Raw genomic sequence first — 26,033 nt, 5'->3', positions numbered from 1 at the left:
TTGTTATTTATCTTCCTTACTGAATGATTTAATGCAGTAACCGAAATAGCCCCCCGCCACACTTTCCGTGGGATCATATGGGACCATGCAATTGTGCACCCTAGAACTCTCCTTGCCAACCAACTTACTGTGGAAAGCATTGCCTCAAGAAGAAGTCGTCTACCAGTGGCCACCAGATCGTTACCCCCAAGATGGACTATGATTATAGACGGCGGTGACATTGTCTGCTCTAACAAACCCTCAAAAAAGAATTGAAACTGGTCAATACAGAGCCCGCCCTTTCCGTAGAAGGACACCCTGTACCCGTATTCCCCAGCCACGTGAATCATATCACCTGCTTTGAATACGTCCGCGGCACGCCTCACATATGAGTGGCCCACGACCCACACCTCCTTATTCGCAGACGGTGATTTCTGACCGCTGATCCCCAGGAGTCGGGTCGACTGTACAGTCCGCCCCGCTTCGTAAGCTTGCGTAACTGAAAATCAAACAGAAACAAGAAGCGTGAGTATATCATTACAGCTTCACAACATGTGCAACCGCACATACCTTTTATAACAGTTCGAGGACCAACGCCCCACACGTTTTACTTGTTCCACACTCAGCCCCTGGCTGTAGCCTCAGTAGCAGCCCCTATCCGAAAGGAATGGGTCCCGAACTCGCCGGGGTTCAAGCCCGCGGCCGAAATCGACATCGCAAGCACCCTCTGGAACTGAAACCTCGTCAGTGGGGTGGCGTCAGCGTGTCTCAAGAAGGTCCCCCCCCATGCTGCAATCCTCTGCGCCAAATATTCCTCTATGCATACCACAGGGCACATGGAAGACCCGGGGATCCTCTGAATGATTACACAGTCCCCGATTGCACCTTGATCGGATTTGGACCTAACAAATGAGACCGTCATCGTCTCCCCCCTGACCTGAATGTGCTCCCGGCACAATCCCCCCATCGTATCCCTCTTGTTCTTCGCCACTAGTTCGCTTACCCGCATAGCCCCATGGAATGCTAGCGCAAATGCGGCTCGGAATAACACAGTTTCATACTGGGATGAACATGTTGCAGGGAGTACGGAGGATAACAGGGCCAACCTATCCAGACCTATCGGGTGCCTCTCATCCACTCTGCGACCCTCAAGGCGTTGCCACCCACGTAGCGCTTTCTGCACAACGAAAGACGCTGTCGGCTCCTGGATCCCATGAGCCTTTGCCATAAAGGAAATGGCGGCCCGATGCCTCTGGGCCGTAGCTACTGATTTGCCTGCCTGATGTAAAGAGAGCAGAAATTGTACTACAAACTCTTCCTGACCCCAAAACTCTCCCCTAGCAGTACCCAAAAAGGCCCAATAGGAACGGAACGCCCCTTCATATGCCTTCCTCGTCCTGGGTGCTAAACTCTCTCCCACGAGGTTTTGTAGTTCGGGGCACCGAGAGACCAGAGAGCTTCGGGAAAGGGTGCCGCCACCGGGTCCGCTGTGGGCAGAAAACCCCAAAAGTCCTGCATATGGAAACGAGAAAGCGCATCAGCCGCTTGGTTCATCACCCCCGGCACATGTCTTGCCCTAAACAGTACATTCAGTTGCATGCATAACAACACAATCTCCTTGAGCAGTCTCAGAATCAATCTGCATCGTGCTGCCTGACTATTGATACACTCAACCACGGTCATGTTATCAGACCAGAACACCACAGAGTGATCACGGAAACCCCCGGGCCACGTTTTCAGGGCCACCAAAATAGGAAAAAGTTCGAGAAAAGCAATGTTACTCGTCAACCCGTACTCATGCCACCATGACGGCCATTTTTGAGCCGACCATTGTGTACCAAATATGGCACCAAAACCTATACTCCCCGCCGAATCTGTCCAAAGGCCCAGCTCCTCGGAGGACACCGCTGGTTTGTTCCAGACAATTCGACCATTGAAATCCGCCAGAAATGCCAACCAAATGCGCATGTCCTGGCGAACCTCTGCCGAGAGTCTCGTGCGGTGATGTCCTTCCTTCAGGCCGACCATGGCTTGTGCAATCGAGCGGGAAAAGGGGCGCGCCATTGGTATCACTCTTAGGGCAAAATTCAACTGCCCCACCACCCGTTGCAATTGATGCAGGTTTACTTTTGTTGCACGAATACATGTCTCAAGGGATAACCTGAATTTCAACACCTTCTCCTTGGGTAATCGAAAACAACCTTCTACCGAGTCGAGCTCGATCCCCAGAAACTCGATCAAGGTCGAGGGCCCCACAGTCTTACCTGGCGCCAATGGCACACCAAATCGATTCATTAAGAGACAAAATTCCTGTAAAGCCTGTCCACACTCAGGATCCCCGGCTGCCCCCAAAAACAGAAAGTCATCGAGATAGTGCATAACATGTTGAAAACCTGTCTTCCTTGTGAATACCCACTGCAGAAAACAACTGAACTTCTCGAAATAGGCACATGAAATCGAGCACCCCATTGGCATACATCTATCCATGTAATAGCGACCCTGAAACATGAAACCAAGAAGACGCTGATCGTCTGGGTGTACCAGGAGCAACCGGAACGCTGACTCGATGTCTGATTTCGCCATCAGCGCCCCGGGCCCCAGGCGATTCAACATGGCTACGGCCTCATCGAAAGATGCATACCGCACTGAACACACTTCCGGGTCTATCGCGTCATTCACGGAAAGACCACGTGGGGCTGACAAGTTATGTATCAGCCGAAACTCACCCGGGTCCTCCTTGGGGACCACCCCTAGAGGGGAACAAACAAAGTTAACAACTGGTGGCAAATCGAATGGACCGGCAACACGACCTCGAGTCACCTCCTTCCCAATCTTTACCTGTACCACCGCCGCGTGCTGCAAGACCGACAGTTGATTCTTACAGTTTGCTACACCCTGAAAATCCCCCACTGGGATGCGGAAACCATATGAGAACCCGTTTCGCAACACCCCAGCGGAAGCATGATCCGGGTATTCGTTGAGCCAAGGAATCATTGCCATGGTATCAATCGGGGTAGGTAAAGGCGCCCCTCGGACTATATCAGACCTGTTTGGCGCCTCCCTTACCACCGTTATCACCCGTTTTGGCTCTGCACAAGGACTCAGGATGGGATGGCTGCCCACACCCCCCACACTCATGTCTGAATTTGCATGACCCCTGGGGCCTCGTACATTTCCCTCTGTTAAAATTCCAACAGATCCCCCTTTTCCCTGTGTTGCCACTCGGTTTCGAGTGGTACTCATTACCTGCACCCGTCCGAAAGGGCGTCCCAGAGTTTTGGTGGGAAGATTCTCCTCCGTTACTCCCTACCAATGGTACCTTCAACATTCCTGTACTCTCCATTTTTTGCCATGACACGGAGTCGTAACAATCCCAAGTCAACAATGGGTTGTGTTCCTTAGCTTTTCTAAAAAGATTGTCATAGCAGAACCACTGATTGCCCCCATATGCCACAAAATACTCCATAATACGTGACTGATAAATGGGTAACTCGGTCAGCAACTCGGGCCTGCGCTCGCCCATGATGGAGGTAAATATGCCCCACGCTCTGCCCCAAGTACCAATGTTCTCGTCAACCTTAAAGGCGGCCATTTTTGCGCGCCAAACACTCGGATGCATGAGCTCCTTTTGGCTCTTCACATGCTCTATCTCGTAATGGTCGGTAAGCAATGAAAACATGTTTACATACTTATCCGCCCAAATCAATTCCTTAATTTCTAGAGGGACATGCTGGGCAATCTTCTCCCTTCGAGAAGGTACAGACCCCTCCCCCGCAATCGGCAATGGCCGCTTACCTGAAGTAGACCCCGTGCTTGTCGCCGAACTTGGGCCTGCTGTACTTCCAGCCGCCGGAACCTGTGGGGGAACAGAAGATGTTGCCTTCGCAGCCTCCCTAGATTCCCGCAGTTGCCTCATTACTGCCCGGGCGTCGTCAGCCGTGGCGCCCTCGCTGTCTTTTCCCAACCACGCTGCCAATTGTGCCGCTAACTCGGGGGGCATATCCTCCCTGTTCACGGGGGTGACCACCACAGGAATTGGATTCCCCTCTTTCGGCACCGGGATTGGCTCCTCACGTGGGGTATCGGGAACCGGGGTGTCTCCCCCAAGTGCTCCCCTTCTGGGCCTCTTGCTTTTTCCACCGGGGACTGCTCCCTGCAAAGGCCGTTTCGGTCCTCCCGCCCCGTCCTTAGCCTCCACCTTTTTCTTCAGATCGGCTATCTCCTTCATGAGCATGCGGAGCATCTGCTCGGTACCGACCCGCTTTCCGACTTTCTTGGGCATTCTCAGACGGGATATCTGTAAGACAAAAGAAAGATTACAACGCTCAAAATTGGCTCTTCGTTCCGTCTCGAGCACGTGCAGCGGGGAGATGCAGCTTCAGAGCACAGGAACAAGAGGATGCTTTCTTGGCTTCCGCTCCTTTTATCCGTCTTCAGGGCGGGCGTAAACCCGCCCTCGCCTGCCTCCGAGGGCGTGGCCGGCCGCGTCGGTGTCTAGGCCAGCCCACTCTAGGGTGGGAAAAAGGCACGCCCCGGCTACACCGCTTCGGGCATACCAGCCGAGACTCGCCTCCCGCCCAAGATGGCTTCCCGGGGGGATCGTGGTACTCCACCATACGTTCGGGGGGACCGAATGGTCGCCCCTTTCCAGAGTCAGTGTTCCCTTGGATATTGCACTTTAATAGCATTACCGAGTTTGCTGCTCAAAACCTGTGAGTAAATGCAGTTTTAACACTCGGCTTGGTGTTCCCTTTGGGAACTTTCTGAAAGATCATTGATCTTTTTTTGAATTTGGCTCTTCCTTTTACAGACCTAAAGAAAGGGAATGGACTATGAAACAAATTGACAAATTTGTTATACTGTTTGATGCTTTCTTGAACCGCACTAAAGAAATGGCTTAGAATACTGTGCAGCGATGCAGTCAGTCTATTTCTCATTTCACCTGTGTCCTCAGTCTTACATATATTCCACCTTTTCCCTGTGCATCCAAAGTATGTGCTTGTTTGAAGCACTTCATTTTTGTGCAACGTAGGAACTATTTAATTTCTCCTTAAATGCTCTGCCTACATGCAAGATGTATGATCCATTGTTGCAGTTGCAAGAAGGCTGGCCTGAAGAATCAGGCCATTTGCAAGCACAAAGTGGCTTTTTCTGATGTTTTAAATTGAGGGTCTGTGAAAGGGGTGTTTGGGTGTACCTTCCAAATACCGAATTGTAGTGGTATGTAGAAATATTTTTCCACCGTAATGTGGCCCAAAACAATCATACTTCATCACCATCTGAGTGATTGTGGTAACCAAACATGAAACAATAAGGTATCCCGTAAAAACCTCTTCCCCTTTGAGAATGTTTCAAAACAAACATTTTAAGTGCAGGCATTGGTCCTATGTACCACTGCCTATTCAAATAAAATACCAATCAAACAAATACATATATTTTTTTTAATGATCCATTTTTCCTTTAATAAATAATATTAAGAACTACTTCTACAGTTCCACAGTTTCAAGGTTGTACTTTCTGGCACAACTTAGCATGATCCTCTCACTCTTTCATGATGTACTGATATATTGTCATTCTGATCTTGGCTGACAGCTGGGGATATAGCTCAGTGGTAGAGCATTTGACTGCAGATCAAGAGGTCCCTGGTTCAAATCCGGGTGTCCCCTCATACTATTTTGAATCTGCTGTTTGTAGTTGGGAATTTTCATGAATCCCATTTGGATCATCTTTGACAGAGTCAGTGTTCCCTTGGATGTTACACTTTAATAACATTACAGTGTTGCTGATTAAAACTTGTGAGTAACTGCATTTTTTACACTGGGCTTGGTATTCCCTATGGGAAATTTCTGAAACATCATTGATCTATTTTGGAATTCGGCTCTACCTTTCACAGCTCTAAACAAAGGGAATGGACTATGAAACCAATTGACAAATTTGTTATACTGTTTGGTGCTCTCTTGAATCGCACTAAAGAAATGGCTTAGAATACTGGGCAGCTATGCAATCAATCTATTTCTCATTACACTTGTGTCCTCAGTCTTACATATATTCCATCTCTTCTCTGTCCATACAAAGTATGTGTTTGTTTGAAGCACTTCATTTTTGTGCAAATTAGGAACTATTTAATTTCTCCTTGAAAGCTCTGCCTACGTGCAAGATGTACAAACCCTCGTTGCAGTTGCAAGAAGGCTGGTCTGAAGAATCAGGCCAGTTGCAAGCACAAAGTGGCTTTTTTTGATGTATTAAATTGAAGGTACTTGAAAGGGGTGTTTGGGTGTTCCTTCCAAATACCGAATTGCAGTGGTATGTAGAAATGTTTTTCCATCATAATTTGGCCAAAAAACAATCATACTTCACCACCATCTCGGTGATTGTGGTAACCAATCATCAAATGATAATGTGTCACGTAAAAACCTCTTCCTCTTTAAGAATGTTTCAAAACAATCATTGTATGTAGAGGCATTGGTCTTATGTACCACTGCCTATTCAAATAAAATAGCAATGAAACAAAGTAATCCGTTTTTTAAATGATACAGCTTTCCTTTAATAAATAATATTAACTACTACTTCTCCTGTTCCACAGTTTCAAGCCTGTACTTTCCGGCACAACTTAGCATGATCCTCTCACTCTTTCATGATGTACTGATATTATGTCATTCTGATTTTACTGAAAATCTGGGGATATAGCTCAGTGGTAGAGCATTTGACTGCAGATCAAGAGGTCCCTGGTTCAAATCCGGGTGTCCCCTCAGACTATTTTGATTCTGTTGTTTGTAGTTGGGACTTTTCATCAATTCCTTTTGGATCATCTTTGACAGAGTCAGTGTTCCCTTGGATATTGCACTTCAATAGCATTACATAGTTTGCTGCTCAAAACCTGTGAGTAAATGGAGTTTTAACACTCGGCTTGGTATTCCCTTTGGGAAATTTCTGAAAGATCATTGATCTATTTTGGAATTTGGCTCTTCCTTTTACAGCACTAAAGAAAGGGAATGAACTATGAAACAAATTGACAAATTTGTTATACTGTTTGGTGCTCTCTTGAATCGCACTAAAGAAATGGCTTAGAATACTGTGCAGCGATGCAGTCAGTCTATTTCTCATTTCACCTGTGTCCTCAGTCTTACATATATTCCAGCTTTTCCCTGTGCATTAAAAGTATGTGCTTGTTTGAAGCACTTCATTTTTGTGCAACGTAGGAACTATTTAATTTCTCCTTGAAAGCTCTGCCTACGTGCAAGATGTTCAAACCCTCGTTGCAGTTGCAAGAAGGCTGGTCTGAAGAATCAGGCCAGTTGCAAGCACAAAGTGGCTTTTTTTGATGTATTAAATCGAAGGTACTTGAAAGGGGTGTTTGGGTGTTCCTTCCAAATACCGAATTGTAGTGGTATGTAGAAATGTTTTTCCTCCGTAATTTGGCCAAAAAACAATCATACTTCACCACCATCTCGGTGATTGTGGTAACCAATCATCAAATGATAATGTGTCACGTAAAAACCTCTTGCCCTTTAAGAATGTTTCAAAAGAATCATTGTATGTAGAGGCATTGGTCTTATGTACCACTGCCTATTCAAATAAAATAGCAATGAAACAAATTAATCTGTTTTTTAAATGATCCAGTTTTACTTTAATAAATAATATTAAGGACTACTTCTCCTGTTCCACAGTTTCAAGCCTGTACTTTCCGGCACAACTTAGCATGATCCTCTCACTCTTTCATGATGTACTGATATTATGTCATTCTGATCTGAATTTGGCTCTTCCTTTTACAGACCTAAAGAAAGGGAATGGACTATGAAACAAATTGACAAATTTGTTATACTGTTTGGTGCTTTCTTGAATCGCACTAAAGAAATGGCTTAGAATACTGTGCAGCGTTGCAGTCAGTCTATTTCTCATTTCACCTGTGTCCTCAGTCTTACATATATTCCACCTTTTCCCTGTGCATTAAAAGTATGTGCTTGTTTGAAGTACATCATTTTTGTGCAACGTAGGAACTATTTAATATCTCCTTAAATGCTCTGCCTACGTGCAAGATGTACGAACCCTCGTTGCAGTTGCAAGAAGGCTGGTCTGAAGAATCAGGCCAGTTGCAAGCACAAAGTGGCTTTTTCTGATGTTTTAAATCGAAGGTCCGTGAAAGGGGTGTTTGGGTGTACCTTCCAAATACCGAATTGCAGTGGTATGTAGAAATGTTTTTCCACCGTAATGTGGCCCAAAACAATCATACTTCATCACCATCTGAGTGATTGTGGTAACCAAACATGAAACGATAAGGTATCCCGTAAAAACCTCTTCCCCTTTGAGAATGTTTCAAAACAAACATTTTAAGTGCAGGCATTGGTCCTATGTACCACTGCCTATTCAAATAAAATACCAATCAAACAAATACATATATTTTTTTAATGATCCATTTTTCCTTTAATAAATAATATTAAGAACTACTTCTACAGTTTCACAGTTTCAAGGTTGTACTTTCCGGCACAACTTAGCATGATCCTCTCACTCTTTCATGATGTACTGATATATTGTCATTCTGATGTTGGCTGACAGCTGGGGATATAGCTCAGTGGTAGAGCATTTGACTGCAGATCAAGAGGTCCCTGGTTCAAATCCGGGTGTCCCCTCATACTATTTTGAATCTGCTGTTTGTAGTTGGGAATTTTCATGAATCCCATTTGGATCATCTTTGACAGAGTCAGTGTTCCCTTGGATGTTACACTTTAATACCATTACAGTGTTGCTGATTAAAACTTGTGAGTAACTGCATTTTTTACACTGGGCTTGGTATTCCCTTTGGGAAATTTCTGAAACATCATTGATCTATTTTGGAATTCGGCTCTACCTTTCACAGCTCTAAACAAAGGGAATGGACTATGAAACCAATTGACAAATTTGTTATACTGTTTGGTGCTCTCTTGAATCGCACTAAAGAAATGGCTTAGAATACTGGGCAGCTATGCAATCAATCTATTTCTCATTACACCTGTGTCCTCAGTCTTACATATATTCCATCTCTTCTCTGTCCATAGAAAGTATGTGTTTGTTTGAAGCACTTCATTTTTGTGCAACTTAGGAACTATTTAATTTCTCCCTGAAAGCTCTGCCTACGTGCAAGATGTACAAACCCTCGTTGCAGTTGCAAGAAGGCTGGTCTGAAGAATCAGGCCAGTTGCAAGCACAAAGTGGCTTTTTTTGATGTATTAAATCGAAGGTACTTGAAAGGGGTGTTTGGGTGTTCCTACCAAATACCGAATAGTAGTGGTATGTAGAAATGTTTTTCCTCCGTAATTTGGCCAAAAAACCTTCATACTTCACCACCATCTCGGTGATTGTGGTAACCAATCATCAAATGATAATGTGTCATGTAAAAACCTCTTCCGCTTTAAGAATGTTTCAAAACAATCATTGTATGTAGAGGCATTGGTCTTATGTACCACTGCCTATTCAAATAAAATAGCAATGAAACAAAGTAATCCGTTTTTTAAATGATACAGCTTTCCTTTAATAAATAATATTAACTACTACTTCTCCTGTTCCACAGTTTCAAGCCTGTACTTTCCGGCACAACTTAGCATGATCCTCTCACTCTTTCATGATGTACTGATATTATGTCATTCTGATTTTACTGAAAAGCTGGGGATATAGCTCAGTGGTAGAGCCTTTGACTGCAGATTAAGAAGTCCCTGGTTCAAATCTGGGTGTCCCCTCAGACTATTTTGATTCTGTTGTTTGTAGTTGGGACTTTTCATCAATTCCTTTTGGATCATCTTTGACAGAGTCAGTGTTCCCTTGGATATTGCACTTCAATAGCATTACATAGTTTGCTGCTCAAAACCTGTGAGTAAATGGAGTTTTAACACTCGGCTTGGTATTCCCTTTGGGAAATTTCTGAAAGATCATTGATCTATTTTGGAATTTGGCTCTTCCTTTTACAGCACCTAAGAAAGGGAATGGACTATGAAACAAATTGACAAATTTGTTATACTGTTTGATGCTTTCTTGAACCGCACTAAAGAAATGGCTTAGAATACTGTGCAGCGATGCAGTCAGTCTATTTCTCATTTCACCTGTGTCCTCAGTCTTACATATATTCCACCTTTTCCCTGTGCATTAAAAGTATGTGCTTGTTTGAAGCACTTCATTTTTGTGCAACGTAGGAACTATTTAATTTCTCCTTGAAAGCTCTGCCTACGTGCAAGATGTACAAACCCTCGTTGCAGTTGCAAGAAGGCTGGTCTGAAGAATCAGGCCAGTTGCAAGCACAAAGTGGCTTTTTTTTGATGTATTAAATCGAAGGTACTTGAAAGGGGTGTTTGGGTGTTCCTTCCAAATACCGAATTGTAGTGGTATGTAGAAATGTTTTTCCTCCGTAATTTGGCCAAAAAACAATCATACTTCACCACCATCTCGGTGATTGTGGTAACCAATCATCAAATGATAATGTGTCACGTAAAAACCTCTTACCCTTTAAGAATGTTTCAAAACAATCATTGTATGTAGAGGCATTGGTCTTATGTACCACTGCCTATTCAAATAAAATATCAATGAAACAAATTAATCTGTTTTTAAATGATCCAGTTTTACTTTAATAAATAATATTAAGGACTACTTCTCCTGTTCCACAGTTTCAAGCCTGTACTTTCCGGCACAACTTAGCATGATCCTCTCACTCTTTCATGATGTACTGATATTATATCATTCTAATTTTTCTGAAAAGCTGGGGATATAGCTCAGTGGTAGAGCATTTGACCACAGATCAAGAGGTCCCTGGTTCAAATCCGGGTGTCCCCTCAGACTATTTTGATTCTGTTGTTTGTAGTTGGGACTTTTCATCAATTCCTTTTGGATCATCTTTGACAGAGTCAGTGTTCCCTTGGATATTACACTTCAATAGCATTACATAGTTTGCTGCTCAAAACCTGTGAGTAAATGGAGTTTTAACACTCGGCTTGGTATTCCCTTTGGGAAATTTCTGAAAGATCATTGATCTATTTTGGAATTTGGCTCTTCCTTTTACAGCACTAAAGAAAGGGAATGGACTATGAAACAAATTGACAAATTTGTTATACTGTTTGGTGCTCTCTTGAATCGCACTAAAGAAATGGCTTAGAATACTGTGCAGCGATGCAGTCAGTCTATTTCTCATTTCACCTGTGTCCTCAGTCTTACATATATTCCAGCTTTTCCCTGTGCATTAAAAGTATGTGCTTGTTTGAAGCACTTCATTTTTGTGCAACGTAGGAACTATTTAATTTCTCCTTGAAAGCTCTGCCTACGTGCAAGATGTTCAAACCCTCGTTGCAGTTGCAAGAAGGCTGGTCTGAAGAATCAGGCCAGTTGCAAGCACAAAGTGGCTTTTTTTGATGTATTAAATCGAAGGTACTTGAAAGGGGTGTTTGGGTGTTCCTTTCAAATACCGAATTGTAGTGGTATGTAGAAATGTTTTTCCACCGTAATTTGGCCAAAAAACAATCATACTTCACCACCATCTCGGTGATTGTGGAAACCAATCATCAAATGATAATGTGTCACGTAAAAACCTCTTCCTCTTTAAGAATGTTTCAAAACAATCATTGTATGTAGAGGCATTGGTCTTATGTACCACTGCCTATTCAAATAAAATAGCAATGAAACAAAGTAATCCGTTTTTTAAATGATACAGCTTTCCTTTAATAAATAATATTAACTACTACTTCTCCTGTTCCACAGTTTCAAGCCTGTACTTTCCGGCACAACTTAGCATGATCCTCTCACTCTTTCATGATGTACTGATATTATGTCATTCTGATTTTACTGTAAAGCTGGGGATATAGCTCAGTGGAAGAACATTTGACTGCAGATCAAGAGGTCCCTGGTTCAAATCCGGGTGTCCCCTCAGACTATTTTGATTCTGTTGTTTGTAGTTGGGACTTTTCATCAATTCCTTTTGGATCATCTTTGACAGAGTCAGTGTTCCCTTGGATATTACACTTCAATAGCATTACATAGTTTGCTGCTCAAAACCTGTGAGTAAATGGAGTTTTAACACTCGGCTTGGTATTCCCTTTGGGAAATTTCTGAAAGATCATTGATCTATTTTGGAATTTGGCTCTTCCTTTTACAGCACTAAAGAAAGGGAATGGACTATGAAACAAATTGACAAATTTGTTATACTGTTTGGTGATCTCTTGAATCGCACTAAAGAAATGGCTTAGAATACTGTGCAGCGATGCAGTCAGTCTATTTCTCATTTCACCTGTGTCCTCAGTCTTACATATATTCCAGCTTTTCCCTGTGCATTAAAAGTATGTGCTTGTTTGAAGCACTTCATTTTTGTGCAACGTAGGAACTATTTAATTTCTCCTTGAAAGCTCTGCCTACGTGCAAGATGTTCAAACCCTCGTTGCAGTTGCAAGAAGGCTGGTCTGAAGAATCAGGCCAGTTGCAAGCACAAAGTGGCTTTTTTTGATGTATTAAATCGAAGGTACTTGAAAGGGGTGTTTGGGTGTTCCTTTCAAATACCGAATTGTAGTGGTATGTAGAAATGTTTTTCCACCGTAATGTGGCCCAAAACAATCATACTTCATCACCATCTCGGTGATTGTGGTAACCAATCATCAAATGATAATGTGTCACGTAAAAACCTCTTCCTCTTTAAGAATGTTTCAAAACAATCATTGTATGTAGAGGCATTGGTCTTATGTACCACGGCCTATTCAAATAAAATAGCAATGAACAAATTAATCTGTTTTTTAAATGATCCAGTTTTACTTTAATAAATAATATTAAGGACTACTTCTCCTGTTCCACAGTTTCAAGCCTGTACTTTCCGGCACAACTTAGCATGATCCTCTCACTCTTTCATGATGTACTGATATTATGTCATTCTGATTTTACTGAAAAGCTGGGGATATAGCTCAGTGGTAGAGCCTTTGACTGCAGATTAAGAAGTCCCTGGTTCAAATCTGGGTGTCCCCTCAGACTATTTTGATTCTGTTGTTTGTAGTTGGGACTTTTCATCAATTCCTTTTGGATCATCTTTGACAGAGTCAGTGTTCCCTTGGATATTGCACTTCAATAGCATTACATAGTTTGCTGCTCAAAACCTGTGAGTAAATGGAGTTTTAACACTCGGCTTGGTATTCCCTTTGGGAAATTTCTGAAAGATCATTGATCTATTTTGGAATTTGGCTCTTCCTTTTACAGCACCTAAGAAAGGGAATGGACTATGAAACAAATTGACAAATTTGTTATACTGTTTGATGCTTTCTTGAACCGCACTAAAGAAATGGCTTAGAATACTGTGCAGCGATGCAGTCAGTCTATTTCTCATTTCACCTGTGTCCTCAGTCTTACATATATTCCACCTTTTCCCTGTGCATTAAAAGTATGTGCTTGTTTGAAGCACTTCATTTTTGTGCAACGTAGGAACTATTTAATTTCTCCTTGAAAGCTCTGCCTACGTGCAAGATGTACAAACCCTCGTTGCAGTTGCAAGAAGGCTGGTCTGAAGAATCAGGCCAGTTGCAAGCACAAAGTGGCTTTTTTTTGATGTATTAAATCGAAGGTACTTGAAAGGGGTGTTTGGGTGTTCCTTCCAAATACCGAATTGTAGTGGTATGTAGAAATGTTTTTCCTCCGTAATTTGGCCAAAAAACAATCATACTTCACCACCATCTCGGTGATTGTGGTAACCAATCATCAAATGATAATGTGTCACGTAAAAACCTCTTACCCTTTAAGAATGTTTCAAAACAATCATTGTATGTAGAGGCATTGGTCTTATGTACCACTGCCTATTCAAATAAAATATCAATGAAACAAATTAATCTGTTTTTAAATGATCCAGTTTTACTTTAATAAATAATATTAAGGACTACTTCTCCTGTTCCACAGTTTCAAGCCTGTACTTTCCGGCACAACTTAGCATGATCCTCTCACTCTTTCATGATGTACTGATATTATATCATTCTAATTTTTCTGAAAAGCTGGGGATATAGCTCAGTGGTAGAGCATTTGACCACAGATCAAGAGGTCCCTGGTTCAAATCCGGGTGTCCCCTCAGACTATTTTGATTCTGTTGTTTGTAGTTGGGACTTTTCATCAATTCCTTTTGGATCATCTTTGACAGAGTCAGTGTTCCCTTGGATATTACACTTCAATAGCATTACATAGTTTGCTGCTCAAAACCTGTGAGTAAATGGAGTTTTAACACTCGGCTTGGTATTCCCTTTGGGAAATTTCTGAAAGATCATTGATCTATTTTGGAATTTGGCTCTTCCTTTTACAGCACTAAAGAAAGGGAATGGACTATGAAACAAATTGACAAATTTGTTATACTGTTTGGTGCTCTCTTGAATCGCACTAAAGAAATGGCTTAGAATACTGTGCAGCGATGCAGTCAGTCTATTTCTCATTTCACCTGTGTCCTCAGTCTTACATATATTCCAGCTTTTCCCTGTGCATTAAAAGTATGTGCTTGTTTGAAGCACTTCATTTTTGTGCAACGTAGGAACTATTTAATTTCTCCTTGAAAGCTCTGCCTACGTGCAAGATGTTCAAACCCTCGTTGCAGTTGCAAGAAGGCTGGTCTGAAGAATCAGGCCAGTTGCAAGCACAAAGTGGCTTTTTTTGATGTATTAAATCGAAGGTACTTGAAAGGGGTGTTTGGGTGTTCCTTTCAAATACCGAATTGTAGTGGTATGTAGAAATGTTTTTCCACCGTAATTTGGCCAAAAAACAATCATACTTCACCACCATCTCGGTGATTGTGGAAACCAATCATCAAATGATAATGTGTCACGTAAAAACCTCTTCCTCTTTAAGAATGTTTCAAAACAATCATTGTATGTAGAGGCATTGGTCTTATGTACCACTGCCTATTCAAATAAAATAGCAATGAAACAAAGTAATCCGTTTTTTAAATGATACAGCTTTCCTTTAATAAATAATATTAACTACTACTTCTCCTGTTCCACAGTTTCAAGCCTGTACTTTCCGGCACAACTTAGCATGATCCTCTCACTCTTTCATGATGTACTGATATTATGTCATTCTGATTTTACTGTAAAGCTGGGGATATAGCTCAGTGGAAGAACATTTGACTGCAGATCAAGAGGTCCCTGGTTCAAATCCGGGTGTCCCCTCAGACTATTTTGATTCTGTTGTTTGTAGTTGGGACTTTTCATCAATTCCTTTTGGATCATCTTTGACAGAGTCAGTGTTCCCTTGGATATTACACTTCAATAGCATTACATAGTTTGCTGCTCAAAACCTGTGAGTAAATGGAGTTTTAACACTCGGCTTGGTATTCCCTTTGGGAAATTTCTGAAAGATCATTGATCTATTTTGGAATTTGGCTCTTCCTTTTACAGCACTAAAGAAAGGGAATGGACTATGAAACAAATTGACAAATTTGTTATACTGTTTGGTGATCTCTTGAATCGCACTAAAGAAATGGCTTAGAATACTGTGCAGCGATGCAGTCAGTCTATTTCTCATTTCACCTGTGTCCTCAGTCTTACATATATTCCAGCTTTTCCCTGTGCATTAAAAGTATGTGCTTGTTTGAAGCACTTCATTTTTGTGCAACGTAGGAACTATTTAATTTCTCCTTGAAAGCTCTGCCTACGTGCAAGATGTTCAAACCCTCGTTGCAGTTGCAAGAAGGCTGGTCTGAAGAATCAGGCCAGTTGCAAGCACAAAGTGGCTTTTTTTGATGTATTAAATCGAAGGTACTTGAAAGGGGTGTTTGGGTGTTCCTTTCAAATACCGAATTGTAGTGGTATGTAGAAATGTTTTTCCACCGTAATGTGGCCCAAAACAATCATACTTCATCACCATCTCGGTGATTGTGGTAACCAATCATCAAATGATAATGTGTCACGTAAAAACCTCTTCCTCTTTAAGAATGTTTCAAAACAATCATTGTATGTAGAGGCATTGGTCTTATGTACCACGGCCTATTCAAATAAAATAGCAATGAACAAATTAATCTGTTTTTTAAATGATCCAGTTTTACTTTAATAAATAATATTAAGGACTACTTCTCCTGTTCCACAGTTTCAAGCCTGTACTTTCCGGCACAACTTAGCATGATCCTCTCACTCTTTCATGATGTACTGATATTATATCATTCTAATTTTTCTGAAAAGCTGGGGATATAGCTCAGTGGTAGAGCATTTGACTGCAGATCAAGAGGTCCCTGGTTCAAATCAGGGTGTCCCCTCAGACTATTTTGATTCTGTTGTTTGTAGTTGGGACTTTTCATCAATTCCTTTCGGATCATCTTTGACAAAGTCAGTGTTCCCTTGGATATTGCACTTTAATAGCATTACAGAGTTTGCTGCTCAAAACCTGTGAGTAAATGGAGTTTTAACACTCGGCTTGGTATTCCCTTTGGGAAATTTCTGAAAGATCATTGATCTATTTTGGAATTTGGCTCTTCCTTTTACAGCACTAAAGAAAGGGAATGGACTATGAAACAAATTGACAAATTTGTTATACTGTTTGATGCTTTCTTGAACCGCACTAAAGAAATGGCTTAGAATACTGTGCAGCGATGCAGTCAGTCTATTTCTCATTTCACCTGTGTCCTCAGTCTTACATATATTCCACCTTTTCCCTGTGCATTAAAAGTATGTGCTTGTTTGAAGCACTTCATTTTTGTGCAACGTAGGAACTATTTAATTTCTCCTTGAAAGCTCTGCCTACGTGCAAGATGTACAAACCCTCGTTGCAGTTGCAAGAAGGCTGGTCTGAAGAATCAGGCCAATTGCAAGCACAAAGTGGCTTTTTTTGATGTATTAAATCGAAGGTACTTGAAAGGGGTGTTTGGGTGTTCCTTCCAATTACCGAATTGTAGTGGTATGTAGAAATGTTTTTCCATCGTAATTTGGCCAAAAAACAATCATACTTCACCACCATCTCGGTGATTGTGGTAACCAATCATCAAATGATAATGTGTCACGTAAAAACCTCTTCCTCTTTAAGAATGTTTCAAAACAATCATTGTATGTAGAGGCATTGGTCTTATGTACCACTGCCTATTCAAATAAAATAGCAATGAAACAAAGTAATCCGTTTTTTAAATGATACAGCTTTCCTTTAATAAATAATATTAACTACTACTTCTCCTGTTCCACAGTTTCAAGCCTGTACTTTCCGGCACAACTTAGCATGATCCTCTCACTCTTTCATGATGTACTGATATTATGTCATTCTGATTTTACTGTAAAGCTGGGGATATAGCTCAGTGGAAGAACATTTGACTGCAGATCAAGAGGTCCCTGGTCCAAATCCGGGTGTCCCCTCAGACTATTTTGATTCTGTTGTTTGTAGTTGGGACTTTTCATCAATTCCTTTTGGATCATCTTTGACAGAGTCAGTGTTCCCTTGGATATTACACTTCAATAGCATTACATAGTTTGCTGCTCAAAACCTGTGAGTAAATGGAGTTTTAACACTCGGCTTGGTATTCCCTTTGGGAAATTTCTGAAAGATCATTGATCTATTTTGGAATTTGGCTCTTCCTTTTACAGCACTAAAGAAAGGGAATGGACTATGAAACAAATTGACAAATTTGTTATACTGTTTGGTGCTCTCTTGAATCGCACTAAAGAAATGGCTTAGTATACTGTGCAGCGATGCAGTCAGTCTATTTCTCATTTCACCTGTGTCCTCAGTCTTACATATATTCCAGCTTTTCCCTGTGCATTAAAAGTATGTGCTTGTTTGAAGCACTTCATTTTTGTGCAACGTAGGAACTATTTAATTTCTCCTTGAAAGCTCTGCCTACGTGCAAGATGTTCAAACCCTCGTTGCAGTTGCAAGAAGGCTGGTCTGAAGAATCAGGCCAGTTGCAAGCACAAAGTGGCTTTTTTTGATGTATTAAATCGAAGGTACTTGAAAGGGGTGTTTGGGTGTTCCTTTCAAATACCGAATTGTAGTGGTATGTAGAAATGTTTTTCCACCGTAATGTGGCCCAAAACAATCATACTTCATCACCATCTGAGTGATTGTGGTAACCAAACATGAAACAATAAGGTATCCCGTAAAAACCTCTTCCCCTTTGAGAATGTTTCAAAACAAACATTTTAAGTGCAGGCATTGGTCCTATGTACCACTGCCTATTCAAATAAAATACCAATCAAACAAATACATATATTTTTTTAATGATCCATTTTTCCTTTAATAAATAATATTAAGAACTACTTCTACAGTTCCACAGTTTCAAGGTTGTACTTTCCGGCACAACTTAGCATGATCCTCTCACTCTTTCATGATGTACGGATATATTGTCATTCTGATGTTGGCTGACAGCTGGGGATATAGCTCAGTGGTAGAGCATTTGACTGCAGATCAAGAGGTCCCTGGTTCAAATCCGGGTGTCCCCTCATACTATTTTGAATCTGCTGTTTGTAGTTGGGAATTTTCATGAATCCCATTTGGATCATCTTTGACAGAGTCAGTGTTCCCTTGGATGTTACACTTTAATACCATTACAGTGTTGCTGATTAAAACTTGTGAGTAACTGAATTTTTTACACTGGGCTTGGTATTCCCTTTGGGAAATTTCTGAAACATCATTGATCTATTTTGGAATTTGGCTCTACCTTTCACAGCTCTAAACAAAGGGAATGGACTATGAAACCAATTGACAAATTTGTTATACTGTTTGGTGCTCTCTTGAACCGCACTAAAGAAATGGCTTAGAATACTGGGCAGCTATGCAATCAATCTATTTCTCATTACACCTGTGTCCTCAGTCTTACATATATTCCATCTCTTCTCTGTCCATACAAAGTATGTGTTTGTTTGAAGCACTTCATTTTTGTGCAACTTAGGAACTATTTAATTTCTCCTTGAAAGCTCTGCCTACGTCCAAGATGTACAAACCCTCGTTGCAGTTGCAAGAAGGCTGGTCTGAAGAATCAGGCCAGTTGCAAGCACAAAGTGGCTTTTTTTGATGTATTAAATCGAAGGTACTTGAAAGGGTGTTTGGGTGTTCCTTCCAAATACCGAATTGTAGTGGTATGTAGAAAGGTTTTTCCATCGTAATTTGGCCAAAAAACAATCATACTTCACCACCATCTCGGTGATTGTGGTAACCAATCATCAAATGATAATGTGTCACGTAAAAACCTCTTCCCCTTTAAGAATGTTTCAAAACAATCATTGTATGTAGAGGCATTGGTCTTATGTACCACTGCCTATTCAAATAAAATAGCAATGAAACGAAGTAATCCGTTTTTTAAATGATACAGCTTTCCTTTAATAAATAATATTAACTACTACTTCTCCTGTTCCACAGTTTCAAGCCTGTACTTTCCGGCACAACTTAGCATGATCCTCTCACTCTTTCATGATGTACTGATATTATGTCATTCTGATTTTACTGAAAAGCTGGGGATATAGCTCAGTGGTAGAGCATTTGACTGCAGATTAAGAGGTCCCTGGTTCAAATCTGGGTGTCCCCTCAGACTATTTTGATTCTGTTGTTTGTAGTTGGGACTTTTCATCAATTCCTTTTGGATCATCTTTGACAGAGTCAGTGTTCCCTTGGATATTGCACTTCAATAGCATTACATAGTTTGCTGCTCAAAACCTGTGAGTAAATGGAGTTTTAACACTCGGCTTGGTATTCCCTTTGGGAAATTTCTGAAAGATCATTGATCTATTTTGGAATTTGGCTCTTCCTTTTACAGCACTAAAGAAAGGGAATGGACTATGAAACAATTTGACAAATTTGTTATACTGTTTGGTGCTCTCTTGAATCGCACTAAAGAAATGGCTTAGAATACTGTGCAGCGATGCAGTCAGTCTATTTCTCATTTCACCTGTGTCCTCAGTCTTACATATATTCCAGCATTTCCCTGTGCATTAAAAGTATGTGCTTGTTTGAAGCACTTCATTTTTGTGCAACGTAGGAACTATTTAATTTCTCCTTGAAAGCTCTGCCTACGTGCAAGATGTTCAAACCCTCGTTGCAGTTGCAAGAAGGCTGGTCTGAAGAATCAGGCCAGTTGCAAGCACAAAGTGGCTTTTTTTGATGTATTAAATCGAAGGTACTTGAAAGGGGTGTTTGGGTGTTCCTTCCAAATACCGAATTGTAGTGGTATGTAGAAATGTTTTTCCTCCGTAATTTGGCCAAAAAACAATCATACTTCACCACCATCTCGGTGATTGTGGTAACCAATCATCAAATGATAATGTGTCACGTAAAAACCTCTTCCCCTTTAAGAATGTTTCAAAACAATCATTGTATGTAGAGGCATTGGTCTTATGTACCACTGCCTATTCAAATAAAATAGCAATGAAACAAATTAATCTGTTTTTTAAATGATCCAGTTTTACTTTAATAAATAATATTAAGGACTACTTCTCCTGTTCCACAGTTTCAAGCCTGTACTTTCCGGCACAACTTAGCATGATCCTCTCACTCTTTCATGATGTACTGATATTATATCATTCTAATTTTTCTGAAAAGCTGGGGATATAGCTCAGTGGTAGAGCATTTGACTGCAGATCAAGAGGTCCCTGGTTCAAATCCGGGTGTCCCCTCAGACTATTTTGATTCTGTTGTTTGTAGTTGGGACTTTTCATCAATTCCTTTCGGATCATCTTTGACAGAGTCAGTGTTCCCTTGGATATTGCACTTTAATAGCATTACAGAGTTTGCTGCTCAAAACCTGTGAGTAAATGGAGTTTTAACACTCGGCTTGGTATTCCCTTTGGGAAATTTCTGAAAGATCATTGATCTATTTTGGAATTTGGCTCTTCCTTTTACAGCACTAAAGAAAGGGAATGGACTATGAAACAAATTGACAAATTTGTTATACTGTTTGATGCTTTCTTGAACCGCACTAAAGAAATGGCTTAGAATACTGTGCAGCGATGCAGTCAGTCTATTTCTCATTTCACCTGTGTCCTCAGTCTTACATATATTCCACCTTTTCCCTGTGCATTAAAAGTATGTGCTTGTTTGAAGCACTTTATTTTTGTGCAACATAGGAACTATTTAATTTCTCCTTGAAAGCTCTGCCTACGTGCAAGATGTACAAACCCTCGTTGCAGTTGCAAGAAGGCTGGTCTGAAGAATCAGGCCATTTGCAAGCACAAAGTGGCTTTTTTTGATGTATTAAATCGAAGGTACTTGAAAGGGGTGTTTGGGTGTTCCTTCCAAATACCGAATTGTAGTGGTATGTAGAAATGTTTTTCCTCCGTAATTTGGCCAAAAAACAATCATACTTCACCACCATCTCGGTGATTGTGGTAACCAATCATCAAATGATAATGTGTCACGTAAAAACCTCTTGCCCTTTAAGAATGTTTCAAAAGAATCATTGTATGTAGAGGCATTGGTCTTATGTACCACGGCCTATTCAAATAAAATAGCAATGAAACAAATTAATCTGTTTTTTAAATGATCCAGTTTTACTTTAATAAATAATATTAAGGACTACTTCTCCTGTTCCACAGTTTCAAGCCTGTACTTTCCGGCACAACTTAGCATGATCCTCTCACTCTTTCATGATGTACTGATATTATGTCATTCTGATTTTACTGAAAAGCTGGGGCTATGGCTCAGTGGTAGAGCATTTGACTGCAGATCAAGCGGTCCCTGGTTCAAATCCGGGTGTCCCCTCAGACTATTTTGATTCTGTTGTTTGTAGTTGGGACTTTTCATCAATTCCTTTTGGATCATCTTTGACAGAGTCAGTGTTCCCTTGGATATTGCACTTCAATAGCATTACATAGTTTGCTGCTCAAAACCTGTGAGTAAATGGAGTTTTAACACTCGGCTTGGTATTCCCTTTGGGAAATTTCTGAAAGATCATTGATCTATTTTGGAATTTGGCTCTTCCTTTTACAGCACTAAAGAAAGGGAATGGACTATGAAACAAATTTGACAAATTTGTTATACTGTTTGGTGCTCTCTTGAATCGCACTAAAGAAATGGCTTAGAATACTGTGCAGCGATGCAGTCAGTCTATTTCTCATTTCACCTGTGTCCTCAGTCTAACATATATTCCAGCTTTTCCCTGTGCATTAAAAGTATGTGCTTGTTTGAAGCACTTCATTTTTGTGCAACGTAGGAACTATTTAATTTCTCCTTGAAAGCTCTGCCTACGTGCAAGATGTTCAAACCCTCGTTGCAGTTGCAAGAAGGCTGGTCTGAAGAATCAGGCCATTTGCAAGCACAAAGTGGCTTTTTTTGATGTATTAAATCGAAGGTACTTGAAAGGGGTGTTTGGGTGTTCCTTCCAAATACCGAATTGTAGTGGTATGTAGAAATGTTTTTCCTCCGTAATTTGGCCAAAAAACAATCATACTTCACCACCATCTCGGTGATTGTGGTAACCAATCATCAAATGATAATGTGTCACGTAAAAACCTCTTGCCCTTTAAGAATGTTTCAAAAGAATCATTGTATGTAGAGGCATTGGTCTTATGTACCACGGCCTATTCAAATAAAATAGCAATGAAACAAATTAATCTGTTTTTTAAATGATCCAGTTTTACTTTAATAAATAATATTAAGGACTACTTCTCCTGTTCCACAGTTTCAAGCCTGTACTTTCCGGCACAACTTAGCATGATCCTCTCACTCTTTCATGATGTACTGATATTATGTCATTCTGATTTTACTGAAAAGCTGGGGCTATAGCTCAGTGGTAGAGCATTTGACTGCAGATCAAGCGGTCCCTGGTTCAAATCCGGGTGTCCCCTCAGACTATTTTGATTCTGTTGTTTGTAGTTGGGACTTTTCATCAATTCCTTTTGGATCATCTTTGACAGAGTCAGTGTTCCCTTGGATATTGCACTTCAATAGCATTACATAGTTTGCTGCTCAAAACCTGTGAGTAAATGGAGTTTTAACACTCGGCTTGGTATTCCCTTTGGGAAATTTCTGAAAGATCATTGATCTATTTTGGAATTTGGCTCTTCCTTTTACAGCACTAAAGAAAGGGAATGGACTATGAAACAATTTGACAAATTTGTTATACTGTTTGGTGCTCTCTTGAATCGCACTAAAGAAATGGCTTAGAATACTGTGCAGCGATGCAGTCAGTCTATTTCTCATTTCACCTGTGTCCTCAGTCTAACATATATTCCAGCTTTTCCCTGTGCATTAAAAGTATGTGCTTGTTTGAAGCACTTCATTTTTGTGCAACGTAGGAACTATTTAATTTCTCCTTGAAAGCTCTGCCTACGTGCAAGATGTTCAAACCCTCGTTGCAGTTGCAAGAAGGCTGGTCTGAAGAATCAGGCCAGTTGCAAGCACAAAGTGGCTTTTTTTGATGTATTAAATCGAAGGTACTTGAAAGGGGTGTTTGGGTGTTCCTTCCAAATACCGAATTGTAGTGGTATGTAGAAATGTTTTTCCTCCGTAATTTGGCCAAAAAACAATCATACTTCACCACCATCTCGGTGATTGTGGTAACCAATCATCAAATGATAATGTGTCACGTAAAAACCTCTTCCCCTTTAAGAATGTTTCAAAACAATCATTGTATGTAGAGGCATTGGTCTTATGTACCACTGCCTATTCAAATAAAATAGCAATGAAACAAATTAATCTGTTTTTTAAATGATCCAGTTTTACTTTAATAAATAATATTAAGGGCTACTTCTCCTGTTCCACAGTTTCAAGCCTGTACTTTCCGGCACAACTTAGCATGATCCTCTCACTCTTTCATGATGTACTGATATTATATCATTCTAATTTTTCTGAAAAGCTGGGGATATAGCTCAGTGGTAGAGCATTTGACTGCAGATCAAGAGGTCCCTGGTTCAAATCCGGGTGTCCCCTCAGACTATTTTGATTCTGTTGTTTGTAGTTGGGACTTTTCATCAATTCCTTTCGGATCATCTTTGACAGAGTCAGTGTTCCCTTGGATATTGCACTTTAATAGCATTACAGAGTTTGCTGCTCAAAACCTGTGAGTAAATGGAGTTTTAACACTCGGCTTGGTATTCCCTTTGGGAAATTTCTGAAAGATCATTGATCTATTTTGGAATTTGGCTCTTCCTTTTACAGCACTAAAGAAAGGGAATGGACTATGAAACAAATTGACAAATTTGTTATACTGTTTGATGCTTTCTTGAACCGCACTAAAGAAATTGCTTAGAATACTGTGCAGCGATGCAGTCAGTCTATTTCTCATTTCACCTGTGTCCTCAGTCTTACATATATTCCACCTTTTCCCTGTGCATTAAAAGTATGTGCTTGTTTGAAGCACTTCATTTTTGTGCAACTTAGGAACTATTTAATTTCTCCTTGAAAGCTCTGCCTACGTGCAAGATGTACAAACCCTCGTTGCAGTTGCAAGAAGGCTGGTCTGAAGAATCAGGCCAGTTGCAAGCACAAAGTGGCTTTTTTTGATGTATTAAATCGAAGGTACTTGAAAGGGGTGTTTGGGTGTTCCTTCCAAATACCGAATTGTAGTGGTATGTAGAAATGTTTTTCCTCCGTAATTTGGCCAAAAAACAATCATACTTCACCACCATCTCGGTGATTGTGGTAACCAATCATCAAATGATAATGTGTCACGTAAAAACCTCTTCCCCTTTAAGAATGTTTCAAAACAATCATTGTATGTAGAGGCATTGGTCTTATGTACCACTGCCTATTCAAATAAAATAGCAATGAAACAAATTAATCTGTTTTTTAAATGATCCAGTTTTACTTTAATAAATAATATTAAGGGCTACTTCTCCTGTTCCACAGTTTCAAGCCTGTACTTTCCGGCACAACTTAGCATGATCCTCTCACTCTTTCATGATGTACTGATATTATATCATTCTAATTTTTCTGAAAAGCTGGGGATATAGCTCAGTGGTAGAGCATTTGACTGCAGATCAAGAGGTCCCTGGTTCAAATCCGGGTGTCCCCTCAGACTATTTTGATTCTGTTGTTTGTAGTTGGGACTTTTCATCAATTCCTTTCGGATCATCTTTGACAGAGTCAGTGTTCCCTTGGATATTGCACTTTAATAGCATTACAGAGTTTGCTGCTCAAAACCTGTGAGTAAATGGAGTTTTAACACTCGGCTTGGTATTCCCTTTGGGAAATTTCTGAAAGATCATTGATCTATTTTGGAATTTGGCTCTTCCTTTTACAGCACTAAAGAAAGGGAATGGACTATGAAACAAATTGACAAATTTGTTATACTGTTTGATGCTTTCTTGAACCGCACTAAAGAAATTGCTTAGAATACTGTGCAGCGATGCAGTCAGTCTATTTCTCATTTCACCTGTGTCCTCAGTCTTACATATATTCCACCTTTTCCCTGTGCATTAAAAGTATGTGCTTGTTTGAAGCACTTCATTTTTGTGCAACTTAGGAACTATTTAATTTCTCCTTGAAAGCTCTGCCTACGTGCAAGATGTACAAACCCTCGTTGCAGTTGCAAGAAGGCTGGTCTGAAGAATCAGGCCAGTTGCAAGCACAAAGTGGCTTTTTTTGATGTATTAAATCGAAGGTACTTGAAAGGGGTGTTTGGGTGTTCCTTCCAAATACCGAATTGTAGTGGTATGTAGAAATGTTTTTCCATCGTAATTTGGCCAAAAAACAATCATACTTCACCACCATCTCTGTGATTGTGGTAACCAATCATCAAATGATAATGTGTCACGTAAAAACCTCTTCCTCTTTAAGAATGTTTCAAAACAATCATTGTATGTAGAGGCATTGGTCTTATGTACCACTGCCTATTCAAATAAAATAGCAATGAAACAAAGTAATCCGTTTTTTAAATGATACAGCTTTCCTTTAATAAATAATATTAACTACTACTTCTCCTGTTCCACAGTTTCAAGCCTGTACTTTCCGGCACAACTTAGCATGATCCTCTCACTCTTTCATGATGTACTGATATTATGTCATTCTGATTTTGATGAAAAGCTGGGGATATAGCTCAGTGGTAGAGCATTTGACTGCAGATCAAGAGGTCCCTGCTTCAAATCCTGGTGTCCCCTCAGACTATTTTGATTCTGTTGTTTGTAGTTGGGACTTTTCATCAATTCCTTTTGGATCATCTTTGACAGAGTCAGTGTTCCCTTGGATAT

At 40.6% G+C, this 26,033-nt stretch overlaps 19 non-coding genes across 19 annotated transcripts; all 19 read left to right on the top strand.

Annotated features, from left to right (window-relative positions):
- Positions 1-5,573: 5,573 nt before the first annotated feature.
- TRNAC-GCA (transfer RNA cysteine (anticodon GCA)) lies at positions 5,574-5,645 on the top strand. Its single transcript has one exon. It is a non-coding gene; the product is annotated as a tRNA-Cys (tRNA).
- A 1,011-nt stretch (positions 5,646-6,656) lies between these two features.
- Positions 6,657-6,728, top strand: TRNAC-GCA (transfer RNA cysteine (anticodon GCA)). The gene has a single exon. It is a non-coding gene; the product is annotated as a tRNA-Cys (tRNA).
- Positions 6,729-8,534: 1,806 nt separating this feature from the next.
- TRNAC-GCA (transfer RNA cysteine (anticodon GCA)) lies at positions 8,535-8,606 on the top strand. Its single transcript has one exon. It is a non-coding gene; the product is annotated as a tRNA-Cys (tRNA).
- Positions 8,607-9,617: 1,011 nt separating this feature from the next.
- On the top strand, positions 9,618-9,689 carry TRNAC-GCA (transfer RNA cysteine (anticodon GCA)). Its single transcript has one exon. It is a non-coding gene; the product is annotated as a tRNA-Cys (tRNA).
- Positions 9,690-10,701: 1,012 nt separating this feature from the next.
- Positions 10,702-10,773, top strand: TRNAC-ACA (transfer RNA cysteine (anticodon ACA)). Its single transcript has one exon. It is a non-coding gene; the product is annotated as a tRNA-Cys (tRNA).
- Positions 10,774-11,785: 1,012 nt separating this feature from the next.
- TRNAC-GCA (transfer RNA cysteine (anticodon GCA)) lies at positions 11,786-11,857 on the top strand. The gene has a single exon. It is a non-coding gene; the product is annotated as a tRNA-Cys (tRNA).
- Positions 11,858-12,867: 1,010 nt separating this feature from the next.
- TRNAC-GCA (transfer RNA cysteine (anticodon GCA)) lies at positions 12,868-12,939 on the top strand. Its single transcript has one exon. It is a non-coding gene; the product is annotated as a tRNA-Cys (tRNA).
- A 1,012-nt stretch (positions 12,940-13,951) lies between these two features.
- Positions 13,952-14,023, top strand: TRNAC-ACA (transfer RNA cysteine (anticodon ACA)). The gene has a single exon. It is a non-coding gene; the product is annotated as a tRNA-Cys (tRNA).
- A 1,012-nt stretch (positions 14,024-15,035) lies between these two features.
- TRNAC-GCA (transfer RNA cysteine (anticodon GCA)) lies at positions 15,036-15,107 on the top strand. Its single transcript has one exon. It is a non-coding gene; the product is annotated as a tRNA-Cys (tRNA).
- A 1,010-nt stretch (positions 15,108-16,117) lies between these two features.
- TRNAC-GCA (transfer RNA cysteine (anticodon GCA)) lies at positions 16,118-16,189 on the top strand. Its single transcript has one exon. It is a non-coding gene; the product is annotated as a tRNA-Cys (tRNA).
- A 1,012-nt stretch (positions 16,190-17,201) lies between these two features.
- Positions 17,202-17,273, top strand: TRNAC-GCA (transfer RNA cysteine (anticodon GCA)). The gene has a single exon. It is a non-coding gene; the product is annotated as a tRNA-Cys (tRNA).
- A 1,011-nt stretch (positions 17,274-18,284) lies between these two features.
- Positions 18,285-18,356, top strand: TRNAC-GCA (transfer RNA cysteine (anticodon GCA)). Its single transcript has one exon. It is a non-coding gene; the product is annotated as a tRNA-Cys (tRNA).
- Positions 18,357-19,366: 1,010 nt separating this feature from the next.
- On the top strand, positions 19,367-19,438 carry TRNAC-GCA (transfer RNA cysteine (anticodon GCA)). Its single transcript has one exon. It is a non-coding gene; the product is annotated as a tRNA-Cys (tRNA).
- Positions 19,439-20,450: 1,012 nt separating this feature from the next.
- Positions 20,451-20,522, top strand: TRNAC-GCA (transfer RNA cysteine (anticodon GCA)). Its single transcript has one exon. It is a non-coding gene; the product is annotated as a tRNA-Cys (tRNA).
- Positions 20,523-21,534: 1,012 nt separating this feature from the next.
- Positions 21,535-21,606, top strand: TRNAC-GCA (transfer RNA cysteine (anticodon GCA)). The gene has a single exon. It is a non-coding gene; the product is annotated as a tRNA-Cys (tRNA).
- Positions 21,607-22,619: 1,013 nt separating this feature from the next.
- TRNAC-GCA (transfer RNA cysteine (anticodon GCA)) lies at positions 22,620-22,691 on the top strand. The gene has a single exon. It is a non-coding gene; the product is annotated as a tRNA-Cys (tRNA).
- A 1,012-nt stretch (positions 22,692-23,703) lies between these two features.
- On the top strand, positions 23,704-23,775 carry TRNAC-GCA (transfer RNA cysteine (anticodon GCA)). Its single transcript has one exon. It is a non-coding gene; the product is annotated as a tRNA-Cys (tRNA).
- Positions 23,776-24,787: 1,012 nt separating this feature from the next.
- Positions 24,788-24,859, top strand: TRNAC-GCA (transfer RNA cysteine (anticodon GCA)). Its single transcript has one exon. It is a non-coding gene; the product is annotated as a tRNA-Cys (tRNA).
- Positions 24,860-25,871: 1,012 nt separating this feature from the next.
- On the top strand, positions 25,872-25,943 carry TRNAC-GCA (transfer RNA cysteine (anticodon GCA)). The gene has a single exon. It is a non-coding gene; the product is annotated as a tRNA-Cys (tRNA).
- The last annotated feature ends 90 nt before the right edge of the window (positions 25,944-26,033 follow it).

This window comes from Lissotriton vulgaris, chromosome 1_1 (assembly GCF_964263255.1).
Source record: "Lissotriton vulgaris chromosome 1_1, aLisVul1.2, whole genome shotgun sequence".
Classification (NCBI taxonomy): domain Eukaryota; kingdom Metazoa; phylum Chordata; class Amphibia; order Caudata; family Salamandridae; genus Lissotriton; species Lissotriton vulgaris.
This window is presented reverse-complemented; position numbering and strand designations above follow the sequence as displayed.